Source organism: Panthera uncia, chromosome C2 (genome assembly GCF_023721935.1).
Source record: "Panthera uncia isolate 11264 chromosome C2, Puncia_PCG_1.0, whole genome shotgun sequence".
Lineage (NCBI taxonomy): Eukaryota > Metazoa > Chordata > Mammalia > Carnivora > Felidae > Panthera > Panthera uncia.
In genome coordinates this window covers 717,219-742,560 of record NC_064810.1, presented here as the reverse complement: position 1 = coordinate 742,560, position 25,342 = coordinate 717,219, and the positions used below count along the sequence as shown (strand labels likewise).

General features: G+C 44.1%; 1 long non-coding RNA gene across 1 annotated transcript in view; it reads right to left on the bottom strand.

Annotated features, from left to right (window-relative positions):
- LOC125920652 (uncharacterized) overlaps positions 1–4,199 on the bottom strand; it is a 29,655-nt gene extending 25,456 nt beyond the window's left edge. Inside the window, exon 1 of the long non-coding RNA XR_007457156.1 lies at positions 3,833–4,199. This is a non-coding gene — a long non-coding RNA (uncharacterized LOC125920652). The remainder of the gene's footprint in view (positions 1–3,832) is intronic.
- Between the last annotated feature and the right edge of the window lie 21,143 nt (positions 4,200–25,342).

The window sequence follows — 25,342 nt, the reverse complement described above, 5'->3', positions numbered from 1 at the left end:
AGGCATGCATTGCTGATAACAAATCAACTTGAGTTCTCTGCATCTGGAATAGTACTAGTCATAAACCATCCTGGGAGAATTGAGAAAATAGTCACTTAATCATTTTTTGTGTCCTGTGGTCCAGCTGAGGAGCCCTACTGAAAAAAGCAAAAATGTTGGTTTTGGTTGTATTTTTCTTGCTCATGTGTACCTTGCTCAGTTCTTGCTAAATCTTTTCCTTATTCTTATATATTCAGGTCAATCACCTCAATGTTCCCCTCCCCCCATCTATGACCCTTTGAGGACTGGACCCTCCCAAACTAGAAGACCAAGTCAAAATGTGTGCCTTGCTGGGTGCAGGCCTGGGCTCTGGCTTCTGTTCAATGGCCAGCACAAGAATCCACTCTACCCTGCCCATAACATATCTGGTCCAAGGCAGAGGGATCTCAGGTGTCACCCCCAAGTCTAATAGCTGTTTTGCTTTTGCCCAGTTTACCTTTTTCTGGAAGTTGGTGCTTTTCATATCTTTCCCTCGAATCAGAAGGGAATAAAAGCTAAGAGCAGGCAGCTGAGGGCTCCCATGTTGAATCCCCTGGCACGTTTAGTGTGCCAGCTCCCTCATCCTGCTCTCTGAGGTCTTCTCTCATTTGTCTTATCCTCTCTTTGTCTTTGGCCACATTTCTGTCTGTTGTTGGTGATAAGCCGCACTGGGTGTTCCATCTTTCATTCTCCTTGCCAGCTAGTGACCCCATCCTATCCCAGAAGAAATCACCATCACTGTGGTTAGGGCAGGAGGAAAGGGGTGAGAAAGACTCCACTCTCTTTGAAACTTTCACCTCCTTTCCCAGGGCTGCTGACTCCCATTTCATTCATACTCCTGCTGACAGGATCAGTGGGCATTTTCCCCAAGACTCTGACTTCAGCCTTCTCTCTTCACAGCTTCTAGGCAGGGTGGAGGCAAGTGCTGCTTTGCAGCAGCAAGCTGGTCTGCCTCTCTCCCTTTCAACAATAAAGACTTTTGCTGTCACTTGGCTTAACTTCTCCAAATCCCTGTGTTGTTCATATCCTTGTGTTTGAGAGTAGTAAGACTGAGAACTGGTTTCACCCAACCTCCTAAGCCAAAAGCAATTGACAACTCTACAAAAATGTGGAGTGGTGACTTTGATCCCTAGCTTATGGATGAAGAAACCAGGAACTTCTTCCAGAGCTTCAGCCAGCAAGTGATGGGGCTATATAACATGGAGGCTTCTCATTCCCATCTTGTACTTTTACTTCTTAAATATGGTAGGGACAGAAGCAAGATTTCCTGATCAAAAATTGTTTCATTCAGTATGAGTGTTTCATTTAGTATGAGGTGTCTTGGTGGAAAGAACATTTGTTTTCTTGGAAAGAACTCCTTAACAAGTGCTAGAGTAGAAAGGCAAAGGAGTTGGCTCCTTCTCCTCTCATTGTGATCAAGGAGGGCAACAAGCCTTCAGAAAAGAGACAAGGTGATTTGGATGTACAGCACAGTAGAGAGGATTTTAAAGTCACTAGAGGAGTTTAAATGTGGTAAGGAAAAGAAAAATGCTGAGACTGTGAAGGATATGAGCTGGGAGAGAGCAAAGTGGACTTCAGAAAGTCAGGCACATCTTAGAGTCTTATACGAACCTCCTCCCCCCCACCCATGTACCACTCAGTATGGTCGGTGTTTCTCATTTAAAGCTTCTGAGGGGTACTGAGATGTGAGGAGTCCTGTACCTGGTGGATATAGAGTAGGACTAGGGACAGTGTACAGACCTTGATGCTGGGGCACAGACGTCAGGAGAGTGAGAGTCTCCATGAATTAGCAGAAATCCCTAGGAACTTTGGATTTTCACTAGGCTGGGGTCAAGGCTACTCTTATCTAATCTTTGCAGGACTTGAACTCAGACTTGCTAGCTTCCCGGTGTTGGTCCCTGATTGCTGTTCCAGAGGTAGCTGGGCACTAATGTTAAGAGCACAGGCACTGGAGTCAACTGACTAGATTCAGATCTTGGTTGTTGGCTCCTCCATTTGCTCATCTCTGATATGGGAGCAGTAACAGCACACAAGGTAGACTCCTGGTCTGAAGGTTAGAGTGGTCTTTGTACAGCACCTAGACAGTGCCTAGGACTCGGTAAGTATGATGCGAAGTGTTTAAATGAAGTCTATAAACCTGATAAAAGTGCCTATCCCATGCTGTGAGATAAAGGGACAAGGAGGTTCTAACTGTGCCTTGCACCCCAGAAGTGTTCAATGCACACAAGTCACTGCTGTCCACTATCTTGAGTTTTGCAGGACAGCATTCCTAGGTCAGCTCCCCACTAATTTTGCTTTCATGTTGCTTTTCTGTGGATTCTGTCTCTGTGTGCATATTTATTCATCTTTTGCCAGTTGGATCTAATGAAGTTTCTTCTCAGGCTTGTGTTTGATCTCCATTTCTCCCAGATGGTTCCCAAATGCGGCAGGAGAGGCTGTCAGCGCAGCCATAGTGTGGTTCAGACTCCCCTATGGCAGAGCACGTGTGGGATGGCTGAGCTGAGGACGGCAAGGTCCCACCTGCCCCCGAGGTCGGAGGGCACAGGTGAAGCAAGAAGTTCCAGACCCACGGGGGACTCCCCATGTGTCAGGCCACGCCCCACCAGCTGAGGGAGCGGAGGCAGCCATGTAGACCCAAAGCACAAGTTGAGCAGAGAACTGGAGACGGCACACGGACCCCACGGGCTGCCGTCTCTTCCAGGCAGCCCTCGGTCCCACCCCAATCAGGCCCCCACGGCAGAGGTTCCCAGCCGACCTCACAGAGCACAAAGGCAGGAGTGGCAAGGGGGCCCTTAGAACCGCTGATGCCAGGCCCAGCCCAGCCCAGCCCAAGTAACTCTGACCCTCTGGACCGGAGCCCAGGCCCAGCCGGCTTTGGAGACAGCCCAGGTGATTTTAAGGAGCGGCCGCTGCCTGGGAGGAAGAGAAGCCCTTAGCATTCCTTACGTGCTGTGGGAGCTGCAGAAACCAAACAACACACTTTGCCCAAACGCCACTTGGAGGAAGATAAGAGCAACTCCGGCTGCAGCCGAGCATTCCTTCAGTGAGGGGGCCGAGCTTCCTGCCGGGCTTCCTGGAGAACTCCGGCTGCAAATCCCGGCAGTGACCGTCTCACAGCCCGGGGCCCCGGAAGACGAAGTCCCTCGGCACTCACCCCGGGCTGGAGCGGCTCTAAACCGGGGCGACGGGCTTCGAGGAGCCAGGCTCTTCCTGCCCTGGCTGGGTTTGCCCTTTCCTTTTCCTCCTGCCGAGGGGAAGCCTGAGGCTGGCCTAGCGGTGGACTCAGCAGTCCACGGCGCCCCCTAGAAGCCCACTTGGCGCCTCGGCTCTCACCCCCACCCCCTCCCTGGGTCCTGACCAGACAGCGCCACGTCACCTGGCCACCACACGGGGACCACCTCACAGGACCACCACATGGGGGCCACCACATGGGACCACCTCAGGGAGACCCCCTCATGGGACCACAGCCGGGGCTATGTCACAACCCCCCTCACGGGACCACTTCGGGGACCATGTCACAAGCCCCCTCACGGGACCACTTTGGGGACCATGTCACAACCCCCCTCACGGGACCACCTCAGCGAGACCCCCTCATGGGACCACCGCCAGGGCTATGTCACAACCCCCCTCACGGGACCACTTCAGGGACCATTTCATAACCCCCTCACGGGGCCACTTCAGGGACATGTCACAAACCCCATCATGGGACCACCACAGAGGACCACCTCAGGGGGATCATCACTGAAGTCCATGTCACAGACCCCCTCTTGGGACCATCTCATGGGACCTCATTATAGGACCACTAGGCACTCACCCGACTAACCAGACACGGAGCTCTCCGCTTCTCTCCTTCTCTCCTCTCGCACTCTCTCTCTCTCTCCCTCTGTCTCGGGAAGAAAGCCTTTCCCAGAATCCCCCAGGGCAATCGTCCTCACACCTCATTGGCCAGCGAGGCATCACGTGTGTCTTTCTAAGCCAATCACAGGCTGGGGAAGGAAATGCACGTCTTCAGCTGGGCGAGAGGCCCAGGTCGCACGCAGCAGGGGCGTGGCCTAGGGGCGGTGGAGGAGGTCTCTCCAGGGCGCGGGGCTGTCGTGCCCTGAGGTCCCCGGGCGATCTGAAGGGCTGGGAACCCTTGTCTGGCCCTGGGCCGAAGCAGCAGAGGAGCCACTGCCGAACGAAGGGGCTCCACGGGAAGTGGGAGCTTGGCGCCAAACCGCCGGACCTCCGCGTCTCTGGGTTTGTGGGCTGGAAGCACCTGCTGTTCCCGGTAGTGTGTGCAGCAAGGGCAGCTTTCCTGAGGCATCGCGGGGTGCTGAGCACGTTCTGGCGATGTCCACACTGAGGCAATGGGACCCCCGACAGCCCCCGGCCACAGGCCTGAACGCCCATCGGGAGATGAGAAAAGTGGGGCAGAGCCCGGATTCGAACTCTGGGTGGTCCCGTCCTGTCCACAACTCCATGGACCCTGCCACGAGCACTCTGAAGTCTCTTCTTATGGCGACCACCTGGTTAGCCCCTCCCTCCTCCCTGGAGATCCAGTCAGCAGGAGTACTCTTCCTGTGTCAACAGTACTGTGGACGATTGCTAGTTGCTGTTTTTAAGCAGGCTCCACACCCGATGGGGGACTCGAACTTGCTACCCTGGGATCCAGAATGGCGCACTCCCCAAACCGAGACAGCCAGGCACCCAGATACAACCATCTTATGAAATCATTCCTGTTCCTTCCATATTTAGCAGGTGAGGCAAATGAGGCATGGAGAGGTTAAAGTTACTTACCCAGACTGACATGGCTAAAGAGTTGGGGAGCCAAAATTTAAGTCCGGGATGATCAACTTCAGAACACTTCACCACAGCCTAGGGCGGTTTTGGAATGGTTTCTGGGCTGGGTGTGTCATTCACTCATGGTCATCTTTCCTAGCCTTCTGGGTTTGGATGGACTCAAAGCTCTCCCAGGGTCAGGAACTTAAAAGAGGAAAGAGTTCTTCTAGGTCTAAATGGAGGAGACTTTTCCTGACACGAGCAGACAAAAGGAGTCCCTGGTGAGGGAGGCTGCTGATTTCCATCTTAGCAGCATGGGTCAGGCCGACCGAGACTGCAAGACTCAAGTCTGCAGGAGGGCTTCTAAGCTGTACAGCTTGCTCCGATCGCTTCTGTTTCTGCTGGTCTGCTTTGCTTTAGCAACAGGCAGAAAACTATTATTCTTAAAAATGCCTTGTTTAAAAGAGCAGCCAGGAAAAGAAAGCCAAGGAAATGTATCCCATCCATGCTGATGTCAGAGGAAATGGGAACCCCAGGAAAGAGCATTTCAAGAAACGGGAGACGAAAACACCGCTTGAACAGTGTCTCTGGGTTCAGAAGGGGAAAGTCCTCGTGTTTCCATGATGTTTGGTTCCAGGTGGCTGTGTCCCATGAGACAGGGCAGCATAATGTTGGACGGAAGGCTATGGACAGGCTGTAAGGGCTTCGCGTGACAGTCTGGCTCCCTTGAGCTTTATACTGCGGTTCCAAGTGCCCTGAGACCTGTGCCCACAAATACTTGCATGCAGACTCTGAGGTGTGGGTCCAGGATGTGTAAGGCTACAGTGTTTTTAAGAATTAAAAATGGAAACAAAGATAATCTCCACCAGTAATGAAATGCCTAAAGAAGTTCTAGAAATTCACACTGGGGAATACCATGCAGTCGTTAAAAAGAATGGAAGAGCATCAGGGAAGTGCAAGTTAAAATCTGAGGTCTTACTACACACCCCAGAGAGAGGCAGACATCTAAAAAGACTGATAGTGCTAAATGTTGGTGAGGATGTAAAACAACTGTAACTTTCATACACTGCTGAAATATAAAATGGATCCGTTACTTGGGAAAATTGACAGTTTCTACTAAAGCTATATATGCGTCTCCCTTTGATACAACAATTCCACCCTAGGTAAAATTAGGAAAATTAGTGTGTATGCTTACCAGAAAACACATACAAGAACATTCATGTTGCCTTTGTTCATAACAAAGCAAAAACCAGAAGCAACTCAATTGTTGATCAACCGGATAGTGAATAAATTATGCTATCATTCATCAGTGGAATATTATACGGCAGAACAGAAACAACATGAAATATATAACAACATGTATTAATCTCACAGATATTATTTGAGCAAAAGAGGCCAAACACAATACAAAACCTACCAAATGCTTTTAATTATATTAAACTCAAGAACAGGCAAAACCAATATATCATGCTAGAAATCAAAATAATTATGTCTGGGAAACAGTATTGACTGGCAAGAGTCATGATGGAAGTCTCCTGTATCTTGATCTGAGTGGTGGTCACAAAGTATAAATGTATGTAAAGTTCATTGGGTTGGACCCTTAAGATATGGGCACATTTACTGTGTGTGAATTATTCCTCAATCAAAAAGGCAAGAGAAGTTAACAACGGTTAGCCTAGAGATTATTTTTGTTGTATGTGTGTCCGTATTTTTAATACTTTACCAAGTTGCATGTAATGAAGAGGCATTACTTTTTTTAAAAACTAATAATGTTTAAAGCTCTAAAATTATGTGATAAACCTGTCTGTGTTCACAAGGAAAGGTACCCATGATATACTGTTGACTGGAAAAAAGTATGTAGCAAAATGCTAAGTATAAGAGATTTCTGATTCATATTTGAGTGAAAAAGACCTTCATTCCGATGGGAACAAGAGAAACCAACACAAAATTTTACTTTTCTAAGAGTGAAAAGAGGAGAGGACAGAAGGAAGCCTTGAGAACCAAACTCCAGAAAGAAACAAGCATGGCTGTACAGAGACATGACAGCTGCCCGCTTCCACACTGAAGTCTGGGTAGAGTTGACCTGTTCTAGATGAAGAAGCTTTGTGAAAACAAATGACTGTCAGCTTGACTTTGGATGCTGGTATGGGCCGATGGACAAATCGGAGTGCAGAAAAGCCGTAAAGGCAAGGATAGAGCACTCAACCTGAACAGTTCTCCCCCTCCCCCACTCCAAGTTTTGTCATGAAAGTGGCAGTGGAGGAAGGTTGGAGAGAGAAATCACAAAGTCCCGTGCTTGCTTTTGGTTAATGGATCCCATATCCCTCCACAAGGTGAAGCTGCAGTCAGCCCCTTCTCAGCCCAAACACTGACAAGCTCCAAAAAACTACAGCTCAGGACTTACGGTTTGACTAATCACAAATTAACTCAACCGGAGGAAAGCTGCAGCTTCGCTGGCTCCAGTAAACACTAGCAGAAAGGTGAATGATTAGTTCCTCACCTTTACCGGCTTGGGAGGAAACAGACTACAATCTGTAAGGAAGAAACAGAGCAAAACAAAAGTACTTGTGTCTTTTATTCTTTTCTACAGAATGTGAAGAATACAACAAAAACAATTATAAAACATGCAATTAATCAGAAAAATATGACCCAGGGGCACCTGGGTGGCTCAGTTGGTTGCGCATCCAACTTGAGCTCAGGTCATGATCTCACGGAGCCCCGCGACGGGCTCTGTGCTGACGGCTCAGAGCCTGGAGCCTGCTTCGGATTCTGTGTCTCCCTTTCTTTCTGCCCCTCCCCCACTCCTGCCCTATCTCTGTCTCTCAAAAATAAATAAGCATTAAAAAAAATTTTTAAAAGAAAAATATGACCCATACTTACAAGGAAATACATTCTTGGAAAGTAACTATCAATGGTTCAGTTACTGGAATATGAATAAACTAAAATAACTATTTCAAATATAAATGAACAATGGTATATTTCAGGCAAGGAATGGAAATACATAAAAAAGAGCTGAAAAATAAAATATGTGAAAGAAAAACAATCAGCAGATGGACTTAGATTGGATGGTGAAGAAGAAGGTATCAGTGAACTTGAAAAAAAGGCCAATGAAAAGTACCTAAACTGGAAAAGAGAGAAGAAATATATTTTAAGAAAATGACAAGAATATGTGTGAAATACAGAATCACTATGAAGTTTTCTAATATCAAGTAGTCTGAGATACGAGCGTTTTAGAGTCCAAAAATAAGAGGAAAGAGAGAACGGAAGAAAAATATTTGAAAAATTAATGGCCAAAATATTCCAATCTGATGAAAAAGATCAACCCATATCCTCAGGAAATGAATGAATCTGAAACAAGGTAAATACAAAGAAAACCACAACTAGCCATAATCAAACTACTGAAAGCCAAATATAAAGAGAAATCTTAAAAGCAGTCAGAGAAATATGTATTAATAGAGAGAACAATGATTTTTTTAGATGGTTGATTCCATTGGAAACATTGAGGGGCAGAAGAAAATGAAATCAACATGTTTGAAGTGCTGAGAGAAAAAAAAAATCTTCAATTTAAAATTCTATAACCAGCAAAATTATCCTTTAAAAAGAAGATAAAGTTGAGATTTTCACATAAACAAAAGCTAAAAAAAAATAATAATCTGTAACAATTGAACCTCCACTACAAGTAATACTAAAGGCAGATTTGGGGGGTGGAGAGAAATGAAGCCAAATATAAACATGGATCTCTAGCAAGTTCTCAACCGTGGCACTGTTGACATTTGGGACCAAATAAGTCTCTGTTGGCGGGGGGAGGGAGGAGCTGCCCTGTGTTTTCCAGCAACCCTGGCTTCTACCCACTAGATTCGAGGAGCACCCTCCTCCAATTGTGACAATCAAAAAATGTCTCCTGTGGGAATTAAGTCTGCCTGAGAAAATGAAGAACAAAAGGAAACTGTTAATGTACCAAATGTTTGTGTTGTTTGGAAATTAAATGTTTCCCAACATTCAATGTTCAAATCCTAACCCCTAACGTAACATGGGGGCTTTGGGAGGTAGTTAAGTCATGAGGGTACAGCACTTATAAATGGGATTAGTGCTCTTGTAGAAACCCCCAGAGAGCTGCCTGCCCCTCCCACCATGTGAAGACACAGTGAGAAGTTGACAGTCTGCAGCCTGGAGGAGGCCCCTCCGCAGTGCATGACCATGCTGGAACCCTGATCTTGGACTTCCAGCCTCCAGAACCCTGAGACATTTCTGTTGTTTACAAGCCATCCAATCTTTGGCACTTTGTTACAGCAGCCCAAACTGAATAAGACAGTAACTAGGTTACTATTGATTAATATAAAATAATATTTTTATGTGTTTTTAATTTTTGAAAGCCAGTTAAAAGCAAAGACAGCAATATTGAATTCTGTTGGTTATAATATATATAGAAGTAAAGTATAAGACAAAAATAGCGCAGATATGAAAAAGGTAAATAGAAATATACCACTGTAAGGTTTTTGAATTACAGATGAAGTAGTATAATATTGATTCAAGGTAGACTGATAAAAAAAGTATATGTAGAATTTATAAAACCATAAAAATATATAGTTCAAATTCAATAAAGGAGAAAAAGTTGAATACAAAAATACACTGAAATAGTAAAAAAAAAAAAAAAAGGAAAAAGTAATACAATAAAATGGGAACAAAAATATAGAAAATAAATACAAGGCAGCATATTTAAAACAAACCTTATTAATAATTACAATAAATAAAAATGATCTAAACCCTCCAATTAGAAAGCAGATATTGCCAAACTGGATTCTTAAAATATAAAAGCTGATTATATGTTGATTGTAAGAGATGTCAGAAAGATAAAAATTTTAAAAATGGAAAAAGTTAAGCCCTGAAAACATTAATCATAAGAAAGCTGGAGTGGCTGTATTCATAAACTCCAAAGTAGATTTTTTTTTTTAATGTGTTTGTCTTTATTTATTTTTGAGAGAGAGGGAGAGACAGAGTGCATGCAGGGGAAGGGCGGGGAGAGAGGGAGACACAGAATCCAAAGCAGGCTCCAGACTCTGAGCTGTCAGCACAGAGCCCAATGTGGGGCTCAAACTCAAAAACCTCAAGATCGTGACCTGAGGCCAAGTTGGACACCCAACTGATTGAACCACCCAGGTGCGCCAAAACCAAAGTAGATTTTAAAACGGGAAATGTTAGTGGTGACAAGGAACATTTCATAATGATAACAGCATTAGTTCCTTAAGGAAACATAACAAATATAAATATATTCGCACCTAAAAAGAGATAAATCTAGTATTACTATGGAAATTTAACTCTTTTCTCTTTGACAAAAAAATATTAGTAAAGATATATAGTACCAAACAAGTGTCAGTTAGTTTAACCTAATTGACATTTACAAAACACTATACCCAACATTTGAAGAATACACATTATTTTCAAGTTCACATTGAACATACTCCAAGATAGGCTGTATGTTGGGCCATAAAGTAAAGTCAATAAAATTAGTAGGATTGAAAAAATACAGAATATGTTCTCTGACTATAATGGAATTATTTAGAAATCAATAACAGAAATATATCTGACTGAGCAACTTTAACACACTAGAGGCATAATTCACAGCAGAGGAGATGACTCTGTGTTTGGGAATATTTTTTGAGGCGTCTTCAGTTGAGGAGGGTGAGCTCCTCCCCACCCTACCACTTCCAGAGGCTGACTAAAAGGAAAGATGCAACCGAGAAAAAGCTACATTTCTGCATAAGAAAAAATAATAATAATAAAATAAAATAAATAAAATAATGAAATCCTCAGATATTTGGAAATTAAATTATATTAAAATATAAATATCAGAAGTATTTTCACTTCTCTAAAAATCCTCTGTGCTCTATCCACTCACTCCTCAACGATAATTTTTTAGAACAGCATATTATTATATCAAAGCCATAAGCAATAAAAAGAAAAAATAGGTAAATCAGGCTTCATCAAAATTTAAAACTTTCATTCTTCTAAGGATACTATCAGGCTACATTAAGATATAATTCACAGAATAAGAGAAAATATTTGCAAATCATGTATCTGATAAGGGACTAGTATCCAGAATATATGAAGAACTCTTACAATTCAACAGTAAAAGGACAAATAACCAACTTTAAAATGGACCAAAAAATTGAGTACACATTTCTCTGAAGAAGACACGCAAATGGCCAATAAGCACAGGAAGATATTGCTCACATCATTTAAGGTTTTACTTTGAGTTTTTAAAAGTTTTTATTTATTTTGAGAGAGACAAAGACAGTACAAGTAGGGGAGAGGCAGAGAGAAGGGAAGAATCTCAAGCAGGCTCCACACTGGCAGCACAGAGCCCAGCACGGGGCTCAAACTCATGAACTGTGAGATCATGACCTGAGCCGAAACCCAGAGTCGGATGCTTAACCGGCTGAGCCACCCAGGCGCTCCTTAAGATTTATTTTTAAGTAATCTCTACACACTCTACATTGACTGTGGGGCTCGAACTCACAACCCCAAGATCAAGAGCTGGATGCTCCACTGCCTGAGCCAGCCAGATACCCCGACGTTGCTCACATTATGAGCCATCAGCGAAATGCAAAGCACAACCACAATGATATACACTTCCATACCCTCTAGGATGGCTATGATAAAAAAGACAGACAATAAAGAGTGTTAGTAAGGATGTGGAGAAATTAGAACACTTGTGCACTGTCATAGGAATACAAAATGGTGCAGCCACTTTGAAAACAGTTTGGCAGCTCTTCAAAATGTTAAACACAGAGTTACCATATGATCCAAAAATTCCACACCATGGCATATACCAAAGAGAACTGAAAACATGTCCACGTGAAAGCTTGTACGTGAATATTCATAGCAGCATTATTCATAATAGCCAAAATATGGAAACAGCCCAAATGTTCATTGTGATAAATGGATCAATAAGAGATGGTGTGTCCAAACAGTAGAATATTATTCGGCCATAAAAAGAAATGAAGTACTGATTCACGCTCCAATGTGGATGAACCATGTAAACATTATGTTAAGTGAAAGAAGCCAGTCACAGAAGATCACTGTATGATCCCAACTATATGAAATGTCCAGGATGGGGAAATCCACAGAGACAAAGAATTGACTGGTTCTTGCCAGGGGCTGGGAGGGTGTGAAATGGAGAATGGCCGCCAATGGGTATGAGATTTCTTTGGGGGATTGTGACATGAGATGCTACTGATGGTTGCACAACCTTATGAATATACCAAAAAACACTGAATTATATACTTTAATTTTTTTTTATTTTAGAGACAGAGAGAGCATGTGAGGGGGGAAAGGGGCAGAAGGAGAGAATCTTAAGCAGGCTCCATGCTCAGCACAGAGCCTGACACAGGGCTCAATCCCATGACCCTGGGATCATGACCTGAGCTAAAATCAAGAGTCAGAGATGTTTAACTGACTGAGACACCCAGGCACGCCTGAGTTGTATACTTTTATTTATATTAAAAAAAATTTTTTAATGTTCACTTAAAAGAGAGAGAGAGTGTGCGCACATGCATGAGTGGGGAACAGGCAGAGAGAAAGGGAGACAGAATCTGAAGCAGGCTCCAGGCTCTGAGCTGCCAGACAGAGCCTGACATGGGGCTCAAACTCAGGAACTGTGAGATCATGACCTGAGCCGAAGTCAGACACTTAACTGACTGAGCCACCCAGGCACCCATATATACCTTTAAAAGGTAGATTTTATAGTACATGAATTATATCTCTAAACCTTTACTAAGAAATAGTGGAATATTATAAACAACCTTATATCAACCGCTTAGATGAAATGGATAAAAACCTTGAAAGATAAGCCTTACCAAAACTGACCCAAAAATAAATAAAATGGAATTCATACTTCAAGACATTCCAACAAAGAAATAACAAGGTCAGATGGCTTCAATGGTAAATTATATTAAGCATTTATGGAATAAGTTTTCCATAAAGTCACAACCCTGTTATTCACAAACCCTTTCAGAAAAGAACAAAGGAGCATGGAATGCTTCCCAAATCATTTTATAAGGTCAGAATAATCTCAATACCAAACGCTTGCAAAACTAAAGAAAAACTACAGACCAATATCTTTACTGAACATAAACGAAACACACACACACACACACACACACACACACACACACACAGATGTTAGCTAATCAAACAGCAATACACAAAGGATAATTCTTCATGATCAAGTGAAGTTTATTCTAGGAATGCAATTCAAGACTCAATAAATGTAATTCACCAGATTGAATGATTAAAGGACAAAATTCATGAGATCATCTAAATAAAAAGTACTAAAAACCTTGTGACAAAATTCAAAACCTATTCATCTTAAAAACTATCAAAACACAGGAAATAGAAAAGAACTTAAGTTGAAAACTTACAGATAACATTCATTATTTTTACTATGTGTAAAATACTGAATGTTTTCAATCTAAAATCGAAACAAGGCAAGGATGTTGGCTATTACTACTTCTAGTCAACATTGTACTGGTGTTCCTAGCTAAAGTCAATAAGAAAAAGAAACAAAATTGATAAACATAGGAAAGGAACAAGTAAACCCTTCTTTGTTGGATATGGTTATGTATGCAGAAAACCCTAAGGATCGGGGCATCTGAGGGGCTCAGTTGGTTGAGCATCTGACTCTTGATTTTAGCTCAGGTCATGATCTCACGGTTCAGGGGGTTGAGCCCCAAGTCAGGCTCCTCACTGTCAGCGAGGATTCTCATTCTCTCTCTCTCTCAATCTCTGCCTCTCTTCTCTCTTTCTCTCAAAATAAATAAATAATCTTAGAGTGGAAAAAAGAAAACCCTGAAGATCAACAACAAAAATTTTTAAGGATAAGTGAATTAAACAAAGTCATGGGTTATAAAGTCAATACAATAATCAAATGAATTCTTATACACTAGTAACAATTGGAAAATGCAACCATTTAATGGAAAAAATACTAGTAATAGCATCAAAACTTAACAATACTTAGGTTTAAATGTAATGAAAGATATGCAAGACCTATTCACAGAAAACTACAAAACATGGCTGAGAAAAATTCAAGAAAACCTAATTTTGAAACTACTGAAAATCCATTTGTGAAGATATGTGTCATGCTCAAGGATTGAACAAGTCAATACCGTTAATATGCCAACTTCCCCAAAACTGATATCTAGGTTAATAAATGTCAATAACGATCCCAGTAGACTTTTTAAAAATAGAAAGTAACAGTTGATTCTAAAATTCACAAGAAAATGCCAAAAGATCAAGATTTGGGGAAAAAAACAACAGCAAAATCAGAGCACTTACCCTATCTGATTTCAAGACTTAGTAAAGGTCTAACAATTATGAGAGTGTGGTATTGATGTAAAGGCAGATAAGTAGATCAGTGAAACAGAATATAGTCCAGGAACAGACCAGCACTTTTATAGTCTATTTATTTTCAACCAAACCACTGAAACAACTCATTAGGGGGAAGTCTTTCAACAAATTGTGCTTGAACAACTGGTTAATCATAAGGAATAAATATGAATCTTAATGCCTATCTCACAACATACATGAAGAATAGCTCAGGATGTATCAAAAACCTAGTGATAAAAAATAAAATTGTAAAACCTCCAAAAAGAAAACCTGGAGAATACTTTTGCAACCTTTGGACTGACAGGATACACAGAGATTACTATGAAAAAAAAAAAAAAGACAACTTTAAGTTTATCAAGATTAAAAACATTTCCATATACGGGCACCTGGGTGACTCAGTCAGTTAAGCATCTGACTTTCGCTCTGGTCATGGTCTCGCAGTTCATGAGTTCAAGCCCCATGTCGGGCTCTCTGCTGACAGCTTTGAGCCTGGATGGAGCCTGCTTCAGATTCTGTGTCTCCCTTTCTCTACCCCTCACCCGCTACACTCTGTCTCTCTCTCTCTCAAAAATAAATAAACATTAAAAAATTTAAAAAGAAAACATTTCCATATCAAAACCCATACTTAAAAATAAATTGGCAAGCTACTGAGTGGGATACAATATTTTAATACATATATCTGAAAAATGACTTGTATTCATAATATATAAAGAACCTACCACCCAATAATAAAAAGACAACCCAATTAAAAGTTGGAAAAAGACTCAAAGAGTCATTTCTTTTTATTTATTTTTTTTAAGTTTTATTTATTTATTTTGAGAGAGAGAGAGACCATGAGCAGGGGAGGAGCAGAGAGAGGGAGAGAGAGAACCCCAAGCAGGCTCCATGCTGTCAGCACAGAGCCTGATTAGGGCTCAAACTCACAAACCATGAGATCATGACCTGAGCCAAAATCAAGAGTCAGATGCTTAATTGACTGAACCACCCAGTTGCCCCTTAAGGAGTCATTTCTTAAACAAATACAAAGGTATCTAATAATCACTCCAAAAAAGAAAAAATAGGTGATCAACATCATTAGTCAACAGAGATATACCAATTAAAACCACTCTGTACTAACAATAAGGCTAAAGTTCAAAAGACTGACAACATCTAAGGTTGGTGAAGATATGAAGGGTTGGCCTTGCATGGACCAATCATGACACCATGCAAAAAACAAGTTTGTGATAAACAAATTCTGTGTCCTTAGGTTCCCTCTCAAGAAGGTATTTTGACCCATTCTATTATATTTTTCCCTCCTGTTGTGAACTTGCAAATTCAGCTCTAAATACAGAATGTTTGGCATGTGGCCTCCAGGCCAGATGTGACCCCAGTGAGGTTATCACAGAGCTTAGAAAACATTTTCAAATCATGATCCAGGATCTGGCATCTCTTAAAAACAGCTTTCATTTCAGGGGAATCTGCTGGATGGAGGACTGTCTGGCCTGCCAGGACTTTCATAAGAAGAGATTTGGTCTTTCCTTTGCTCTGAGCCACATACTTTCTTCAGCCCTGTTGGCACCAACCTCAGGTGGGTCATAGACCCAGCATCACAGAGAACTGACTAGGTCAACAGGCACACACATCAAAAGTGTTAACCCATTGTATTTTAAGTAATTCAAATTTTCTTTTCAGAGCCCTTCAATGCACATGCTTTGTCCTGAAGAAAATAAATTCAAAATGTTTTCTTTTTAAATCCACTTCTGCATCACCCTGCTTTTAAGTGGTTATGAAGCCAACAGGCATTATTCACAGCAGAGACTTAAATCCTTCTGGAGACTACCATTCACCGCAGTGCTGGAGGAAGCTGCCAACCTCCAACGAAAGCACACAAAATACTACCCCCCTTACAGCCTCTGCTCAGAGATTTCTGGGGAACATTACTGGAATGCTCTGGAATGAACTCACAGAGTAAGTCAGAGATTAGGGATCTGGTTTTTTTCTTTCCATAAATCTCCACTCTCAGAAAAATAAAGTAGGTGATAGCCAGAGCAGTAACACCATCCACCTGGTGGAGCAAAGAGAAGTTTGACACATGTCCTGGCCAGAGGTGCCCTCAGGTCTGCACGTGCTCATGGGCACAAGGAAGAGCAGACCTCTGTCCTCCTATTGCTAGCCCTCCCCCTGCCGCCCCCGACAGTGTGGCATCTGGGTGATTCTAAGTTAGTTGTTTGTAGTCTTACATCACCAGCCTGGAATACTGTTCAGCAGGCTTGTACTGAGCACCTGCCATGCATCTACTAAGTGTCCCAAACATGCGCACGTCCTATAGGAAGAGGGTGATATGTTCAATTTATAAATGAGGGAAGCAAGTCTCTGAGAGGAAAGCAAGACTCTGAGATATTAACAATCTGTCCAAGACGACACAGCTCTCAGTGGCAGTTTGGATTCCAACCCACATCCGCCCAGCATCGAAGTCTGTTCTCTTTCAAATGAGCCTACCTGCTCCATGACACTGTATTATCAACAAGGATAAGAAATGTACATCCAGTCAGGGAAGAAAGAACGTCACCATGGAAGTGAGGGCCCCTGGTTGCTTGCCCCTTCCACATTGCCTAAGACAGAAAACTCAGAGGAGTGCAGACCACAGTCCTCTGGAATGAGCAGGGCCACAGAAGAACACTCACTGGGGAGTCCGGATGCCTGTGTTCTCATTCTGGCTCTGCTGCCAACCTGCTGTGTGGTCCCAAGGAGCTCACTACCTTCTGTCTCTTGCCTCAAATACGAAGGAGAGTCCAAATTTCAAACAGAGAAAATAGCGTCTACCGCCCAGATGCATTGTAGTCCTACTACTAAACTTCAGGGATAGACCAAATGCCTACAAAAGAACAGCTACACTAACAGCAGGCTTCTCATCAAGATTAAGAGAATCAAGATAATAATGGAGAAACAGCTCCAACTGACACCCTAGAATTTTATACCCAGCTAAGGTTTTACTCAGGAGTGAGAATATAATACAAACAATTCGGTGTAGAGACATAACCTAAAAACAATGAACTGTTCAGTTTCCCAGCAGAGTTTGGAGAAAACAGGAGGTTTAGGACAATCTTTCCAGGCAACAGAGAACTCTCAAAACAAGAAAGGGCCTTGGGGCAAAGATAAAACCCAGGATAGGCAGGGAAACAGTCTCTGGGGAAAGATGAAGCCAAGGGAGGGACGGTAAAATGCCTTAAGATTTTGGGAGCTGAAAGCTGGATGTTGCTGTACCAAAAACTCAAAGTCTGTTACCTTGGAGAGTAGACAGCAGGGAGAAGCCTGGTGGGCCTTGAGAAAGGCTTAAAGGAATGGGATAAGAATGTCCTTGGAAGCTGGAAGAAAGGGAGTACTCCTTACTCAGCATGGAAAACTTGGAAGCACTTATCTACAGTGATGGGGAAAACAGGGAATGTTCTACTACACGTGATGACCTAGCTGAGGAGATTTCTGGGCAGGAGGTGGTGAAGGCTCTGCCTGAACTCTTCACTGTCTACCATAAAATGCAACAGGAAAGAGACAAACTGAAAAGCAAATTTCTCCGATTCCAAGCAAAATTTAAGACACTTAGAGAGGCACAGTGCTCCCTGTCAGAGAACAACTCTCAAAGTGCTATGGAACTTGAGAATAAAGATCAAATGCAGTAACCGTTCAGAAAAATGTGGTCTCAGAATAAAGATTGAAACCAAGGGTGTGACTGTAAAACCCCTAGGTGAGGCCCCAGAAATGTTTAAAGCAGTGCTTCAAAGATCATTTCAAATAAACAACAGCTTTCTGAGGATCATACAGAAATGCCTTCCCGACCTTCTATGTTAGCCAGAGTTAAGAATTTTAAGGTCACCCTTGCGCAGTAGCCTCACAGGGAGGCTAAGTTACAGAGGGATGTATCCTTCAGGTGCACCTTTTGTGAAATACAGTTTATACAAAGTGAGCCTCACAATGTTTTTAAAGGAATGTATCAGCTCCGTCCGGAGGGGACAGAGTACCATGGAACTGGCAGTGGTCTTTGGGTTCCCGAACTATTACAGAAAGGAAACAGGCCAGGCAAACTCAGCTGCAAACACTAGTCATTTCTTATGGAGGATGGAGGATGAGTCAGAGAGAGAGTCAACGAGAATGCAAAAAAAAAGTTAAGAGAGAAGTGTTCCCCCCCCGCCCCCCGCAGCTAAGAAATGGATGGAGGCCTGATCAGGTACCTGCTGGTAGATACCCAGTGGTTTGGGGCTCGCTGGGACCAGGGACTGTGTGAGCCTCCCGCTGCAGCCCTGCTTGAATGCGTGCTCACTGAGACGGCCCTGCCCTGCCCACCTCTGTATGCTGAGTGTGGAGGGCAAGATGGCTTGTCTCTTTTTCTCATAAGCCTTTGGAGCAAGAGGAACCATGCCTGGAGTGTCTTATTCAGATTCAGACTCAATTAAGGCACAAGACCCTCAACTCTGAGCAGCCGGGGGCAGACAGCAGGGGGCAATCTGTGACCCTTCCTCTGAATCTGAGTGAGCTTGTGATTCTGTCCACAAATGGAGGAATGAAGGACGGCAGGGTGGCTCTGTGTGGCCCCCAGGGCTGGGCCTGCAGAGCAGAGGATGTGTGGCTTTGGGGAAGCACTGGGCCATGTGGGAGGACTCCACCTTGGGACAGCCCATCTGAACCACATGGACAGGCCACGCGGGGGCGCTCTGGTCAACACTGCCAGCTGAGCCTGGCCATTGAGGTTCCCCCGCCCAGACCCCAGACACCACAGGCAGAACTGAGCCATCCTGGGTCCCCTGTCAGAATTCCCGACCCCCAGAGTCCAGGAGCAAAATGGAAGAGCTGTCATTCACACCACTGTGTTTGGTCATGGTGTGTTAGGTAGGAACAGAGAATCACAGCACAAACTGAAAAACCTTACCATCTAGATGTCCTCTCTAAAAGAGAGATTAAGGAGCATACTTCCATCAAAAATAAAAATAATTTGAATAAATGGCATGTATAATAAGAAAAATGGTAAGCAAAAATGAACTGTCGGGATTTCACCAAAATAAAAAGCTTCTGCACAGCGAAGGAAACCATCAGCAAAACTAAAAGGCAAAACTAAAAGGCAGAATGGGAGAAGATATTTGCAAATGACATATCAGATAAAGGGTTAGCATCCAAAACCTATAAAGAACTTATCAAACTCAACACCCAAAAAACAACCCAGTGAAGAAATGGGCAAAAGACATGAATAGACACTTCTCCAAAGAAGACATCCAGATGGCCAACTGACACATGAAAAAATGCTCAATATCACTCATCTCTAGGGAAATACAAATCAAAACCACAATAAGATACCACCTCACACCTGTCAGAATGGCTGACATTAACAACTCAGGCAACAACAGATGTTGGCGAGGATGTGGAGAAAGAGGATCTCTTTTGCATTGTTGGTGGGAATGCAAGCTGGTGCAGCCACTCTGGAAAACAGTATGGAGGTTCCTCAAAAAATTAAAAATACAACTACCCTATGACCCAGCAATTACACTACTAGGTATTTATCCAAGGGATACAGGTATGCTGTTTCGAAGGGGCACATGCACCCCAATGTTTATAACAGCACTATCAACAATAGCCAAAGTATGGAAAGAGCCCAAATGTCCATCAATGGATGAATGGATAAAGAAGATGTGGTATATATATATATACAATGGAGTAGTACTCGGCAATCAAAAAGGATGAAATCTTGCCATTTGCAACTACGTGAATGGAGCTAGACGGTATTATCCTAAGCGAAATTAGTCAGAGAAAGACAAAAATCATATGACTTCATTCATATGAGGACTTTAAGAGACAAAACAGGTGAACATAAGGGAAGAGAAGCCAAAATAATATAAAAACAGGGAAGGGGACAAAACAGAAGAGACACATAAATATGGAGAACAAACAGAGGGTTGCTGGAGGGGCTGTGGGAGAGGGGATGGGCTAAATGGGTAGGGGGCATTAGGGAATCTACTCTTGAACTCATTGTTGCACTATATGCTAACTAATGTGGATGTAAAGTTAAAAATAAATAAAAAGAAAAATGGTTAAATTACTTTTTGAAAAGTTTAGTCTTTTCAGAGTAAACTACTTTTTGAAAAGTTTAGTCTTTTAAAAAGGTAAAAAAGGGGCACCTGGGTGGCTCAGTCGGTTAAGTGTTCAACTCTTGATTTCCAGCCCCATAAGTTCAAGCCCCATGCTGGACTCTGTGCTGATGGCACGGAGCCAGCTTGGGATTCTCTCTCTCCCTCTCTCTGCCCCTCCCCTGCTCATGCTGTCTCTCTCTTTCTCTCTCAAAATAAATATTTTTAAAAACTTTTAATTAAATAAATAAGTAAATGAATAATGGAAGCATACTAAGATTTCATATTCTGCAGAAGATAGAAATACTGAGTAGCTTTGGACTTTTCTTAGAAAATTTCTATTGCATAATGAAATTTTAAGGTAACCTCAGAAAGAATAAAATTATAAATCTTAGCTTCCAAACTAACAGAGAAGGGGAGAATAGATTTTTTAATAAACATATCAATCAGGGGCACCTGAGTGGCTCAGTCGGTTAAGTATCAGACTTCAGCTCAGGTCATGATCTCTTGATTTGAGAGTTTGAGCCCCCATCAGGCTCTCTGCTGTCAGCACAGAGCCTGCTTCAGATCCTCTGTCCCCCCTCTCTCTGCCCCTCTCCCACTTGTACGCATGTTCTCTCTCTCTTACAAATAAAAATAAGCATTAAAAAAACCCATATCCATCAGAAGTAAGGAAAGAAAGAAAAAAAGCAAAGGGAAAAACTCTTGCAAGTAGAAAACTCAAAATAAGATGGTAGAAAAAAAGTTCAAATGTGTCAGTAATTATCGTAATTGTAAATGGATTAAACTCATATTTTAAAAAATAAAGATGGGGTGCCTGGGTGGCTCAGTCGGTTAAGTGTCCAACTTCAGCTCAGGTCATGATCTCACTGCTCATGGGTTCAAGACCCACATTGGGCTCTGTGCTGACAGCTTGGAGCCTGGAGCCTACTTCAGATTCTATGTCTCTCTCTCTCTGCCCCTCTCTGGCTTGAGCTCTCTTTCTCTCAAAAATAAATAAACATTTTAAAAATATTAAAAATAATAAATAAAATAAAATAATAAAAATAAAATAATAAAAATTAAAAAAAAATTTTTTAACGTTTATTTATTTTTTAGACAGAAAGACAGAGCATGAACAGGGGAGGGTCAGAGAGAGGGAGACACAGAATCTGAAACAGGCTCCAGGCTCTGAGCTGTCAGCACAGAGCCCGACGCAGGGCTCGAACTCACGGACCGCGAGATCATGACCTGAGCCGAAGTCAGCCGCTTAACCGACTGAGCCACCCAGGCGCCCCAATAAAAATTTTTAATTAAAAAAATTTTTAAATAAAGAATAAAGATCAACAGACTTTATGAAAATAAAATAAAATAAAATAATAGTTAATGCTGTTTACATGAGACACACCTAAAATAAACCACACTGACAAGCTAAAAATAAAAAGTATAGCTCAGGTTAACATTCATTAAACAAAAACTTTGTCTATGTTAATATTAGACAAAAGAGCACTATTTGAAAAATTACCAGGGATGAAGAAGGACTGAACGGTCCTACTCTCTCTTGCTCCCAAACAAACTCAGCGCTAACGTGGGATTTATCACTTGTAGACAGGTGGCATGAACATTTTGTTGTGGCCTCTGGAAAATAACCACTGCCATGATATGCAATTTCATCTTGTTCCTGACTACAATGGAACTTTTTAGTTGCACTACTAAGTTTGATGTTAATGATGGATTTTTTATGAACATCCTCCTTCAGGTTAAGAATAATTCTATTCTTACTTGTTAATGTTTTGTTTTGAGTGAGTATTGAATTTTATTCAATGCTATTTTTGCACCTATTATCGTTATTGTGTGGGTTTTTTCTTTAATCTGTTCCTGTAGTACCGTGAGTGAGTACATTTTCTAGTGTTGAACAGGATCGTTATTTCTTCTTTAAGCAGCCAGCGTCTTTTGGGCTTGGGGAAGAGCACTTATAGATTTGATTATATTCACAATGTTTTATTTCTTAAAGAAAACAAATACAACAAAATGCCAACATATGTTAAACCTGAGGGGTGGCACAGTGGGTGTCGAAAACATTGTTTCCGTATTCTTTTTGTTTGACATATTTCATTTTGTAAATGCAAAGAATGAATAGCAGTTTGGATTTTATAGACCAGATCATTTCAAAAAAAAAAGCTCAAGAAAATTTCTTAGAATATGGAAGAGACTATGAAGTGAAAAAATTATGAGAGGAAAATGAAGATGTATGGGGAACAGATGCAAAATATCTTATGTAAAAGATCCTTACCTCACACCATACAGGACAATGTACACAAATAGACTATTAGACAGTTAGAGATTGGTTTTGAATGATTAAAAAAAAAAAAAAAAAAAAGAATAGAACCTCAAGAACCGGGAACACAATATAAAGAAACAGTCTAGAAGGGAATCTGTGGTCCAGTCTCTTTAACGTGGTGCTTCAGAAACCATGGGTTCTCTCCAGCTCCCACCCAGAACAATTTCAAATATCTGGCTCAGGCAAGGAGACCCTGATGGACATGGCGACAGCTCCGGGCATGTGCCTTCAATGTCCTCGACTCAGTCCTCTCTTCACAAGGCTCAAAAGCCTCCAGAACCTCCTACCAGCCACACTGCACCCCCTTGGCTGAAGTGTTGCCTCCAAGAGGAAAGGGTCAAGGAGTCATGATCCCCTGCCAGGAGGGCAGAAACTTCTATCCAAAGCACAGAGGTTTCTGCTCAGCCCAGCAGGACTGCCCCGGTGCTCCTCCCCGAGTGAGCATCGCCGGAGGGTAAGGAAGTTCCCACTTCCTGCACAGAAAGCATGGATCCGGCCTCTGCCCAGAGGCCCAGAGTCCCAAGCTCTGGGCTTTAGCAGAGCACAGGGTCCCAGCTTGGGTGGGGAGGGTGTGGGTCAGGGAGCCTGGAGTCTGGGAACCCTGTGGCTGCATCATCTGAGCCGATAAAAGAGTGGGGCCCGTGTGCACCTGAGGGATGAGTCCCGGGGCAGAGCTGCCCAGCTCCGTCTTCTAAGTCCTGGCCTGGCTGGCTCCGCTCTCTCCAGGTGGAACGAGTGTGGCCATGGTCAAAAGTCACACCCCAGCCCGGTGAGTGGGTTCACATACCCATGAGGCCAGGGCAGAGGTCCCATGGCCAGACACCACCTCCTGTTGAGAGAGCGTGGCCTCCTGTGGCGCTGTCCTTAAGGGCTCCCCTTGTGGTGGTTCTGCCTTGGGGCGGGGGGGATGGGGGGACAGGTACTCAAGTTCAGTCTGGGGCTCCTGCGACAAGAATGCACTTCCTTTCTGGAGTGAGAAAAGTCGGTCTGCGTGCAGGGGACCAATGGCCAGTTGACACGGTGGGGCACAGAGCCCAGCTGGGACCCCCTTATCACCACCCGTTACCCCACACCTTGTTCCACCAAAACCCGGCCTTTAAGTGCAAGGTGGGCTGCCACCATGATTGTCACTGCCTGCCTGCGGCTGGGCCCTGGCAGATGGAAAGCTGGCACTGGCAGGGTGGGCCGCAGGGACAGCGGTGCTGTGGGTGGGGTGGGTGGGTGCCCCCGAGCCAGGTCCGGCTAGCCCGTGTCCCCAGGCACCCACAGAAATGGCAAGGGTGCAGTCTGATTGAGCCCCGAGTGCCTGCCTTGGATGCGGTGGCAGACGGTGGCAACCACAGTGGAGACCTACATGGTGACAGACCACGATGCAGAGACCAGCCTCGAAGATGCCATATGACAAAAGGAGCTGTGTGTATGGGGTTCCACTTGTATAAAGTTCAAAACCAGACAGGACAACCTGGTCTGTTAGGAATGAGGACTGTGGCTGCCCTGGGGTGGGGGTGGGGGCGGCTGGAAAGGGCCCGGGACTGTTTTTCCCATGGGAGGTGGGGCACCAGGACTCTGTCCTGTGGGAGGCCGTCTGACAGCATCCAGGCAGTCTGTGCACGTTTCTGTGGGGGGTACGCCTGCTAGGCGCCAGCCTCCATGGTTCTAAGGAGTTTCTGGACTGAGATACACTGACAGAAGGAAGCCACCACTGTTTGAATCCCATTCTAGGGAGGGGGAAACTGAGGCCTGCAGAGATTGAGCTGCAGTCGGGACGCAACCCCGCCAAGCCTCACTGCCCACCACCGTGCCCAGACCAGTGAGGGCAAGCACAGGGGGATGGCAGGGAGCCTGGGGGGGGGGGAGGGCTCTGGAACTGGGGCTGAGGGAAGGGACCATGAGGGACGATGGCCCTCGGGGCTCAGGCAGCAGCAGCTGCCGGGACGGCCACAACACCACACACTGACCCCCTGAGATAGAAACCACATAGACTGTGTACAAACCCCAAACCAAAGTCATTTCCTTGCGTCTGTTCTGTAATTTCTTTGTTAATATGCAGGTGCAGGTCATGCTTTGCAGTTTGGGGTGTTTGGAGTCTGTACCAGTCAGATGGGCTGGGAGACAAACATCCCCAAACAGCAGAGGCTAAAAGCAGCAGGTTTTGTGTTTGTTTCTTACTCGCTCACCTCACGTGTGTGTCCATGGTCTGAGGACACAGCCCTGAGAGGGACTCACTTTGAAGCCACATGGGGCATCTCACATCTTGGAGGATGTGAGCCATCCACCTGAACAGGTATTCTGTCCGCATCCTAACATCACCCCAGCCCCTGTGTCTCAGAGGACACACGGTGGCAACACCAAGGACAACCTGTGACGGGGGCAATGAGGGGCTGGCCCGTCCCCTGTTGGAGCTGCTGTGCCCACCGGCTGCCGCGGGTCAGGGTCCAGAAGTGACCTCGGTCTGCCCATTTGGGTCCACACAGGACATCCCTCAGGATGGAGAGAGGGGGAACACCCCTACTGTGAGACGGCCCCCACCGGGCTGAGATCGGGTCCCTGTCCCGCTCCCCTCTTTGGCATTGCCCCAGTCACCCCGGGACCAAGTGTCCTGCTCACTCCCGGGACAAGAGGTCGCCCTACCGGCCTGCCGGAGGTGGGGGCACCAGCCTTAGCGGGACCTGGACGTTGTCCTCCCCCCAGGATGGGGCCGGGTCCCCACCCCACCCAGAAGTCTGGGCCTCCCCTGGCCACTGTCGGCTTCAGGAGCTGAGGGCCTCTG